Source organism: Arvicola amphibius, chromosome 12, assembly GCF_903992535.2.
Source record: "Arvicola amphibius chromosome 12, mArvAmp1.2, whole genome shotgun sequence".
NCBI lineage: Eukaryota > Metazoa > Chordata > Mammalia > Rodentia > Cricetidae > Arvicola > Arvicola amphibius.
The window spans coordinates 106,347,806-106,357,716 of NC_052058.2; the positions used below are offsets into that span (position 1 = coordinate 106,347,806).

The window sequence follows — 9,911 nt, forward strand, 5'->3', positions numbered from 1 at the left end:
GCATGTATTAATTATATAAAATGCATTTAACTATATTTTCATACATACTTACTTATGGATACACACATACACACATATATGTCACTTTAATCATAATCAATCTCTATTAATATCCTTGCATTTCTCCCACTCTCATGTTTGCCCCCTCCTTTCTTTAATTAGTAGACTTTGTTCTTTCATAAATTTTTTAAATTTTTCTATATTTGTATATATGTGCACATTACTGTATTCACACAGGGGATTCCATAGAGTTCCATAGATATGCAGGACTTCATACTTGTTATGTAGGTACCAACTCGAACTCAAAAGACCCAAACTGTGCTTGCTTCAGCAGCACATATACTAAAATTGGAACAATACAGAGAAGATTAGCATGGCCTCTGCACAAGGATGATACGCAAATTCGTGAAGCGTTCCATATTTTTAAGAGCTGCAAAGGAAAAATGTCAAGTAACATACAAAGGGAAACCTATCAGAATTAAACCTGACTTCTCACTGGAAACCATGAAAACCAGAAGGTCTTGGATAGATGTGCTACAGACATTAAGGGAACATGGATGCAAGCCCAGACTTCTATACCCAGCAAAGCTAGCATTCACCATCAATGGAGAAAACAAGATATTCCAGGACAAAAACAGATTTAAACAATACGTAGCCACAAATCCAGCCTTGCAGAAAGTAATAGAAGGAAAATCACAAACCAAGGAGTCCAACAACGCCCACAATAACTCAGGCATCTAGGGACCCTTCACCAGCACAACTAGAAGAAGGGAAACACACAAACTCTACTACAAAAAAAATGACCGGAGATAACAACCACTGGTCATTAATATCACTTAATATCAATGGACTCAATTCACCTATAAAAAGGCACAGGCTAAGAGATTGGATACGAAAACAGGATCCAACATTCTGCTGTTTACAAGAAACACACCTCAACCACAAAGACAGACACCTACTCAGAGTAAAGGGTTGGGAAAAGGTTTATCAAGCAAATGGACCTAAGAAACAAGCCGGTGTGGCCATACTAATTTCTAACAAAGTTGACGTCAAACTAAAATCAATCAGAAGAGATGGAAAGGGACACTTTATACTCATAACAGGAAAAATCCATAAGAAAGAAGTCTCAATCCTGAATATCTATGCCCCTAATATAAAAGCATCCACTTATGAAAAGGAAACATTACCACCTGTGTCTTATCGGATCACCATGGATTAAAATTGGAAATCAACAACAATGCTACCCCCAGAAAGCCCACAAACTCATGGAAACTGAACAGTCAACTACTGAACCACACCTGGGTCAAGGAAGAAATAAAGAAAGAAATTAAAGTCTTTCTTGAATTTAATGAAAACAAAGACACAACATACTCAAACCTATGGGACACAATGAAAGCAGTGCTAAGAGGAAAGTTCATAGCACTAAGTGCCCACTTAAAGAAAACAGAGAAAGCTTTCTCCTGAAAGCTCTGGGAAAAAAAGAAACAGACTCACCTAGGAGGAGTAGAAGACTGGAAATAATGAAACTGAGGGCAGAAATCAACAAAATAGAAACACAGAAAACAATCCAAAGAATCAATGAAACAAAAAGCTGGTTCTTGGAGAAAATCAACAAGATTGACAAACCCTTAGCCAAACTAATCAAACGGCAGAGAGAGAACATGCAAATTAATAAGATCAGAAATGAAAAGGGGGAAATAACCACAGATACAGAGGAAATTCACAGAATCATTAGATCTTACTACAAAAACCTGTATGCCACAAGATTGGAAAATGTAAAAGAAATGGACAGGTTTTAGATAAATACCATATTCCAAAGTTAAACCAGGACCAGGTAAATGCTCTAAATAATTCTGTTAGTCGCGAAGAATTAGAAACTGTTATCAGAAACCTCCCTACCAAAAAGAGCCCAGGACCAGATGGTTTCAATGCAGAATTCTACCAGAACTTCCAAGAAGACCTAATACCTATACTCCTTAAGGTATTTCATAATATAGAAACACAAGAGTCACTGCCAAATTCTTTTTATGAAGCTACAGTTACCCTGATACCTAAACCACACAAAGACTCAACCAAGAAAGAGAATTACAGGCCAATCTCACTCATGAATATTGATGCAAAAATTCTCAATAAAATACTGGCAAACAGAATCAAAGAATACATTAGAAAAATTATCCACTACGATCAAGTAGGCTTCATCCCAGAGATGCAGGGCTGGTTCAACATACGAAAATCTATCAATGTAAGCCATCATATAAATAAACTGAAGGAAAAAAACCATATGATCATCTCATTAGATGCTGAAAAAGCATTTGACAAAATTCAGCACCCCTTTATGATAAAGGTCTTAGAAAGATTAGGGATACAAGGATCATTCCTAAATATAATAAAGGCTATTTACAGCAAGCCGACATCTAACATCAAATTAAACGGAGAGAAACTCAAGGCCATCCCACTAAATTCAGGAACACGACAAGGCTGTCCACTATCTCATTATCTCTTCAATATAGTGCTTGATGTTCTAGCAACAGAAATAAGACAACATAAGGGAATCAAGGGGATTCAATTTAGAAAGGAAGAAATTTAACTTTCGTTATTTGCAAATGATATGATAGTGTACATAAGCGACCCCAAGAATTCCACCAAAGAATTCAGACACCTGATAAACTCCTTCAGTAATGTGGCAGGATAAAAGATCAACTCCAAAAAATCAGTTGCCCTCCTATACACAAAGGATAAGGAAGCAGAGAGGGAAATCAGAGAAGTATCACCTTTCACAATAGCCACAGATAGCATAAGATATCTGGGAGTAACTCTAACCAAGGAAGTGAAGGATTTATTTGACAAGAACTTTAAGTCTTTGAAGAAAGAAATTGAAGAGGATACCAGAAAATGGAAGGATCTCCCTTGCTCATGGATTGGGAGGATCAACATAGTAAAAATGGCAATTCTACCAAAAGCAATCTATAGATTCAATGCAATCCCCATCAAGGTCCCAACAAAATTCTTCACAGATATTGAGAGGACAATAATCAACTTTATATGGAAAAACAAGAAACCCAGGATAGCCAAAACAATCTTATACAATAAAGAAACTTCTGGAGGCATTACCATCCCTGACTTATTACATCCCTAAACTCTCTTACAGAGCTACAGTATTGAAAACAGCTTGGTACTGGCATAAAAACAGAGAAGTCGAACAATGGAATCGTATAGAAGACCCGGATCTTAAACCACAAACCTATGAACACCTCATTTTTGATAAAGGAGCCAAAAGTACACAATGGAAGAAAGAGGGCATCTTCAACAAATGGTTCTGGCATAACTGCATGTCAACCTGTAGAAGAATGAAAGTAGATCCGTATCTATCACCATGCACAAAACTCAAGTCCAAATGGATTAAAGACCTCAATATTAATCTGAACACACTGAGCTTGATAGAGGAGAAAGTGGGAAGTACTCTACAACTAATGGGCACAGGAGACTGTTTCCTACGCATAAACTCAGCAGCACAGACATTAAGGGCAACATTGAATAAATGGGACCTCCTGAAGCTGAGCAGCTTCTGTAAAGCAAAGGACACTGTCACTAAGACACAAAGGCAGCCTACTGACTGGGAAAAGATCTTCACTAACCCTGCAACTGACAAAGGTCTGATCTCTAAAATATATAAGGAACTCAAGAGACTAGACTTCAAAATGCTAATTAACCCAATTAAAAAATGGGGCGCTGAACTGAACAGAGAATTCTCAACAGAAGAAGTTCAAATGGCCAAAAGACACTTAAGGACATGCTCAACCTCCTTAGCTATCAGGGAAATGCAAATCAAAACAACTTTGCGATACCATCTTACACCTGTCAGATTGGCTAAAATCCAAAACACCAATAATATCCTTTGCTGGAGAGGTTGTGGGTAAGGGGAACACTCATCCATTGCTGGTGGGAATGCACACTTGTGCAACCACTTTGGAAAGCAGTGTGGTGGTTTCTCAGGAAATTTGGGATCAACCTACCCGAGGACCCAATAATTCTACTCTTGGGAATGTACCTAAGAGATGCCCAATCATACTACAAAAGCATTTGCTCAACTATGTTCATAGCAGCATTATTTGTAATAGCCAGAACCTGGAAACAACCTAGATGCCCTTCAGTGGAAGAATGGATGAAGAAACTGTGGAATATATACATGTTAGAATACTACTCAGCGGTATAAAGACAACGACATCTTGAATTTTGCATGCAAATGGATGGAAATAGAAAACACTATTATGAGTGAGGTAACCCAGACCCAAAAAGATGAACATGGGATGTATTCACTCATAATCGGTTTCTAGCCATAATTAAAGGACATGGAGCCTATAATTCGGGATCCCTGAGAAGATAATAAGAAGGTGAACCAAAGAAAAACATATAGTAATCCTCCTGGATATTGGAAGTAGACACGATCGCCAGGCAAAATTGGGAACTTGAGGGTTGGGCGAGACTGGGCCAAGGGAAGATGGGGAGAGAAAAGCGTGAAGGGGAGAATGGGGGGAGCTCGGAGGAATGGGATGCTTGGGATACAGGAAGGGAGGATATGGGAGCATGGAAGCATATATCTTAATTAAGGGAGCCATCTGAGGGTTGTCAAGAGACTTTACTCTAGAGGGGTTCCCGGGTTTCCAGGGAGATGCCCCCAGCTAGTTCCTTGGGCAGCTGAGGAGAGGGAGCCCGAAAAGACCAGTTCCTATAGCCATACTGATGAATTTCTTGCATATCACCATAGAACCTCCACCTGGCAATAGATGAAGAAAATGACAGAGCCCCACACTGGAGCACCGGACTGAGCGCCGAAGGTCCTGATGAGGAGCAGAAGGAGGGAGAACATGAGAAAGAAAGTCAGGACCGTGAGGGGTGCGTTCACCCATGGAGACGGTGGGACAGAACTAACGGGAGATCACCAACTCCAGTTGGAATGGGACTGATGGAACATGCGACCAAGCCGGACTCTCTGAATGTTGCTGATGGTGGGGGCTGACTGAGAGGCCAAGGACAATGGCGCTGGGCTTTGATTCTTCTGCGTGAATGGGCTCTGTGGCAGCCTTCTCAGCTTGGTCGATCACCTTCCTGGACCTGGGGGGAGTTGGGATGACTTTGGTCTTGGCATGGAGTGGGGAACCCTGATGGCTCTTTGGCCTGGAGAGGGAGAGAGGGGGTTATGGGTGGATGGGAGGGAGGAAGAGGGAGGAGGCGGGGAGGAGATGGAAATTTTTAAATATAAAAAAATAAACCATAAAAAAATTTTAAAAAGACCCAAACTCTGGCCCTTATGAAGTAAGCTTTTTAAATATCCAAGTTACTACTCTACATCATGTATTTTCTGTTTTAATTTTTTAGTGACATATACTCATCCATTTGTTTACTTATTTTCTGTTTCTGTGTGTCTGCATGTGTTATGCATGCATGTGTGTTCATGTTTGGGAAGGCATGCACTGTCACGGACCAACTTCCTCAAGTATACCAGTTACCAGGGTAGGAGCATGGGGAATAGAAATGTTAGTAAAGAGCACAAAGATCCCCATGAAAATAATAAAACAAAAACATATAATATTGGAAGGGAATTCCAGAGGACACTGAAATTCACCTGTGTTTAGTTTTCCATACACTTTTAAACTGCAATATACCAGGGGGAAGAAGATACAAAAACTGCATTAGCATGATACAAAGGACAACTAGAATAGCTCCTTGCTCAAAACTGAAGGCAGCCACTCCCTAGGTCAAACCTTTATTTCAAAAAAAGGAGCAGAAAGTATGCTTGAATATTCTGACCTCTTGATAGGGTGGAGTGGATCTACCTGCCTGGACCATCTTAATTACAAAAACACACACACAAAAAAAAAACACAGCCTAGGTCAGGGTGTGTAGTCCTGTCAACAACTTTGTACAAGCTAAAGCTCTCTGACCTCCAGGCAAGGAGGAAATAGTCTCACATATTTGGGCCCCCATAATGCACATGCCACAATATTCCTAAGGAAGTCAGAGGACAACTTGAGGGAGTTTATTCTTTCCTTTCACTATCTCGGTTTCACTTTTCAACATTAGACCTAGATTTAGAGAACTATACCTGCTGAGCTATCTCACAGACCCATGTGTCTTGTTGTTTGCTTTAGTTGAAGACATAATGAATTTCATGATAGTTGATTACAGAAGCATGGGTAAAAGAATACTTACAAATATGGGCTGTTGGCATGGGCACAACTAGCCACAATGCATTTCTTTTTGTCATCATTAAAGACCACGTTGAGAATCATCATTTTAGTAGAACTTTGTAGTTAGTATACTTTTCTCTGAATAATTTATTAATGACTTGACAATATAGGAGGTATGATCATTATTTTCATTACAATAGGTGGAAGGAAGTGCTGAGACCCATTTCACCCCAGATAATATTTTGTTGTTGTGTGGGTGGGAATTTTATGTTATTCTCTTCCGTGAGTAAATGAATTAGCTCCTGTGATCAGAAAGACTGACTTTGTCAGGAAGAAATCATGTTTTTAGGACATTTTATAACTTCTCATCATCCAATGTGACTGAGCACTGAGGGTAAAATTAGTTAATGGACAATGTATAGACAATACACAGAAAGATGTGTTCACAGAGTGATCATTCTCATTATTAGCACTTATCAAATCATTAATGTCACTTTAAGTGCAAAGTGAAAGAAATGACATTCATAAAGAAACAAAAGGGAACATTCTCTATTTTTCTCAGTATAAGATTTTTGAAAATGTAATACTAATGGTATTTGGATGAGTGTGGAAGGAGGAGAGAGAGAGAGAGAGAGAGAGAGAGAGAGAGAGAGAGAGAGAGAGAGAGAGAGAGAGAGAGAGAGAGAGAGAGAGAGAGAAATAGAGAGAGACAGAGAGAGAGAGAGACAGAGAGAGAGAGAGACAGAGAGAGAGAGAATGCCAGTGCATCAGTGTCTCTCCAGGAATAGGGGCAAGAGGGACTTGGGAAATTCAAAGCACTGCAGAAGGCCTATGCCATGATAAATTTGCCTTCCCTGGCTTCTTTATGAGGGTAGATTCACAGGTGTGTACACAGGTAAAGTAGTTTCCATTATGCTAACTACCTGCACATATGCATTATAGGCATCTGTAATAAGGCTGTTCAAATTCTGCTTTTAGAATGTTTTTATCTGAAGTAAATAAAATTGTTACCTATAGGGTCAAATACACCACACTGTTCTGTGTACCACGCCCAACCTTTAGGACTTCCACATCCTCTACCCAGGAGAAATTAAGTTCTCAATGATCTAGCTGCTACCCTCCTCCTCCTCCTTCTATGCAAATATATTTGAAGAAAATCAACATTACATTCAACACAAAAACTTATTCAGAACCAAAAAGGCTGTTTTCTTCTCCCTCCACTCTATTTCTCAGATTCACAAACTCATTTCTTTTATATTTGTGTTTTTGTCTGTTTTGATGTAGGTGATTGGCATGCAAAGGATGGAAAAAAATTTTAGCTATCATTTATTGGGAGCTGTGAACCCCCCTGGTTCTGAATTTCTGGTAAACAACTTATAATGCTTGCAGCTGCTCTGAGCACAAGATTCTCAGGAGTTTCTGATGGTAGGAGACTGGTTTCTTGTGGGTTTGACTGGGGAGTGGCTATCAGTTAAGGATCTCTATATAAGTGGCTCTGGTACACCATAAAGGGGACATGCCTGTTTCAAGGATTCTGGTATCAAGGATGAACTATGTCTCTTTCTGTGAGTCTTTGTGTGTTTCAATCTCCAGTCCCTTTCCCAGTTCGTGAACTATATGGTAGCGCATAGAGCGCAGATGCTACAATCTCTCAACTTGCTTTTGCACCACCACGGAGCCCACCAATTACACTAAGCTGGCCAGGCAATGTGTCCCAGGGATCTCCCTGTCTGAATGTCCCCAGAACAAGAAACTCAAGTGACTCCATCACACCTAGAATTTTTATGAGTGTGCTGGATATAAAACTCAGGTCTGCATGCTTGCAAAGCCAGCACTTTGCCTACTGAGCCACCTTTCTTTTCCCCATACATTAAATTATTTGAGTAGATATTGACAGGGCAATCAAAATGAACAAAGTTATGTGTTTTTAGGAGTGGAGAATACAATGGATAAAAAGAAGATGGTGATAAACAGTGGCCAGTATGGGTGATGTGTTCCCTAGATCCGCCTTGCTCAGACACTGTGTATGAGTTTACTGGCTCCACTGCTTGTTTATTTATGCAGCACACATGTTTGATAAGTACTGTGAGCATGACCTGGAAGGTCTGTCATAATGCAGATGCAAGAGCCAATCTTCCTTCATCCTTCTAGTCTCACAGGGAAGAGATCCACTAGGAGCTCATACCCACTGTGAGCACTGTGTGAGTAATCCGATAAGAAACCTGGTCAAACCTGAGCCTCACATTCTGACTCTCAGGCTCTTTTTTAGTGTACACATTGGTGCTCATTATGGTCAACAATTTTGCTATCTATTCTTAAAGATTTACAGAGAATATTATATGTAAACCTTGGAAATAAGAAAGATGACCCTTTTCTAAGTCCTGCTACTCACAGTTGAAATGTGCCCTGCTTTGAGTCTTTACTCCTGTTTTACTATAAAATGTGTATAGTTTTATATTAAAGCCATTTGACTATTCTGAAGAGAGACTGTGTGGCTTTTTTAAACTACTGTTTATTCTATGATTCCAGTATTTTCTTTGAAGCTTATTGGAAAACAACTTATGCAAATAAGCAAAGTCCATCTGATACAATTTTAAGTATATACTAGCTTAATGAAATGGCTCAGCATGTAAAGACACTTGCCACCCAAGCATGAAGACCTGAATTCAATCCCCAAGTCCCACATGATGGAGGAAAAAATGACTCCTCCAAGTTGTCCTCTGACATGCATATATGCTTTAGCATGTTCTATCCACACAAAATAATCATTTTATTTTTAATTTAACAATTTTTGAGTTTGGTGCAAAGATGCCATTGATTTAGAGAACTGCATGAAGATATTAGCAGGAGGAGGCAGCAAAGTGCAGCCTCAGAGCCCCAGTACTTCTGTTGTTGGTAATATTTTTTGTTCCCATACTGAATGCACAAAAGGTCTCTGAGTCACTCTCAATACAGGGATCATAATATTGACTTATTTTGCTTTGAAGAACAACCTTGTATTTAAAAATGTTGGGGAACCTTAAGGGTCCCCGAGAATTCCACTATTTGGAAGGAACAAAAATAAATAAAATATCTCTCTAAAGCATATTGCTTCCTGTTTCAGGTGAGGACTTTGTTCTGGGCAAAGGAAGACCTGTTATAACTTCAAGAAAAAAAAGATCAAAAGTAAGCAGAGGAGGACTTGGAGTAACTAGAAGATGAGTCAGGCATGAGCGTGACTCCCCTTTACCCTGGGCTGCTTCTCTCAACCAGAATATATCCATATTTTTGGCTCTGGGGGACATTACAAGACACCATGCAGGACTGGGAAAATGCTCTATGCTCCTTTCTGAAGACTCTGATGAGTTGGAATCTACTACAAATAAAGGAAATAAGCAATCTCAAAAAGCTGTCAGTGGGGCTGTGAGGCTCTGATGTAAGTGCTTTCTTGGAGTGAAAGTATGATGAACTGATTTTGGAGCCCCAGAGGAAGGTGAGTCAGTACATTCCTATGCCCTAAGGATATGACAAAAGGTGAGGGACAGAGATAGGCTAATCCCAGGGCATACTTGTCAATCACTCCAGGCAATCAAAAAGTTCCAGCCTGAATGAGAGACCTTGTGTCAAAACATAAGGTAGAGGGACTGGAGAAATATCTAAGTGATTAAAAGCATTTGCAGAGACTGGACTTCAGGTCCCACACTCAACCATCTGTAACTCTAGCTCCAGAGGATCCAACACCAT

At 39.8% G+C, this 9,911-nt stretch overlaps 1 non-coding gene across 1 annotated transcript; it reads left to right on the top strand.

Moving 5' to 3' along the window:
• The first annotated feature begins 318 nt into the window (after positions 1–318).
• Positions 319–425, top strand: LOC119799637. The gene has a single exon (XR_005282913.1). It is a non-coding gene; the product is annotated as a U6 spliceosomal RNA (small nuclear RNA).
• The last annotated feature ends 9,486 nt before the right edge of the window (positions 426–9,911 follow it).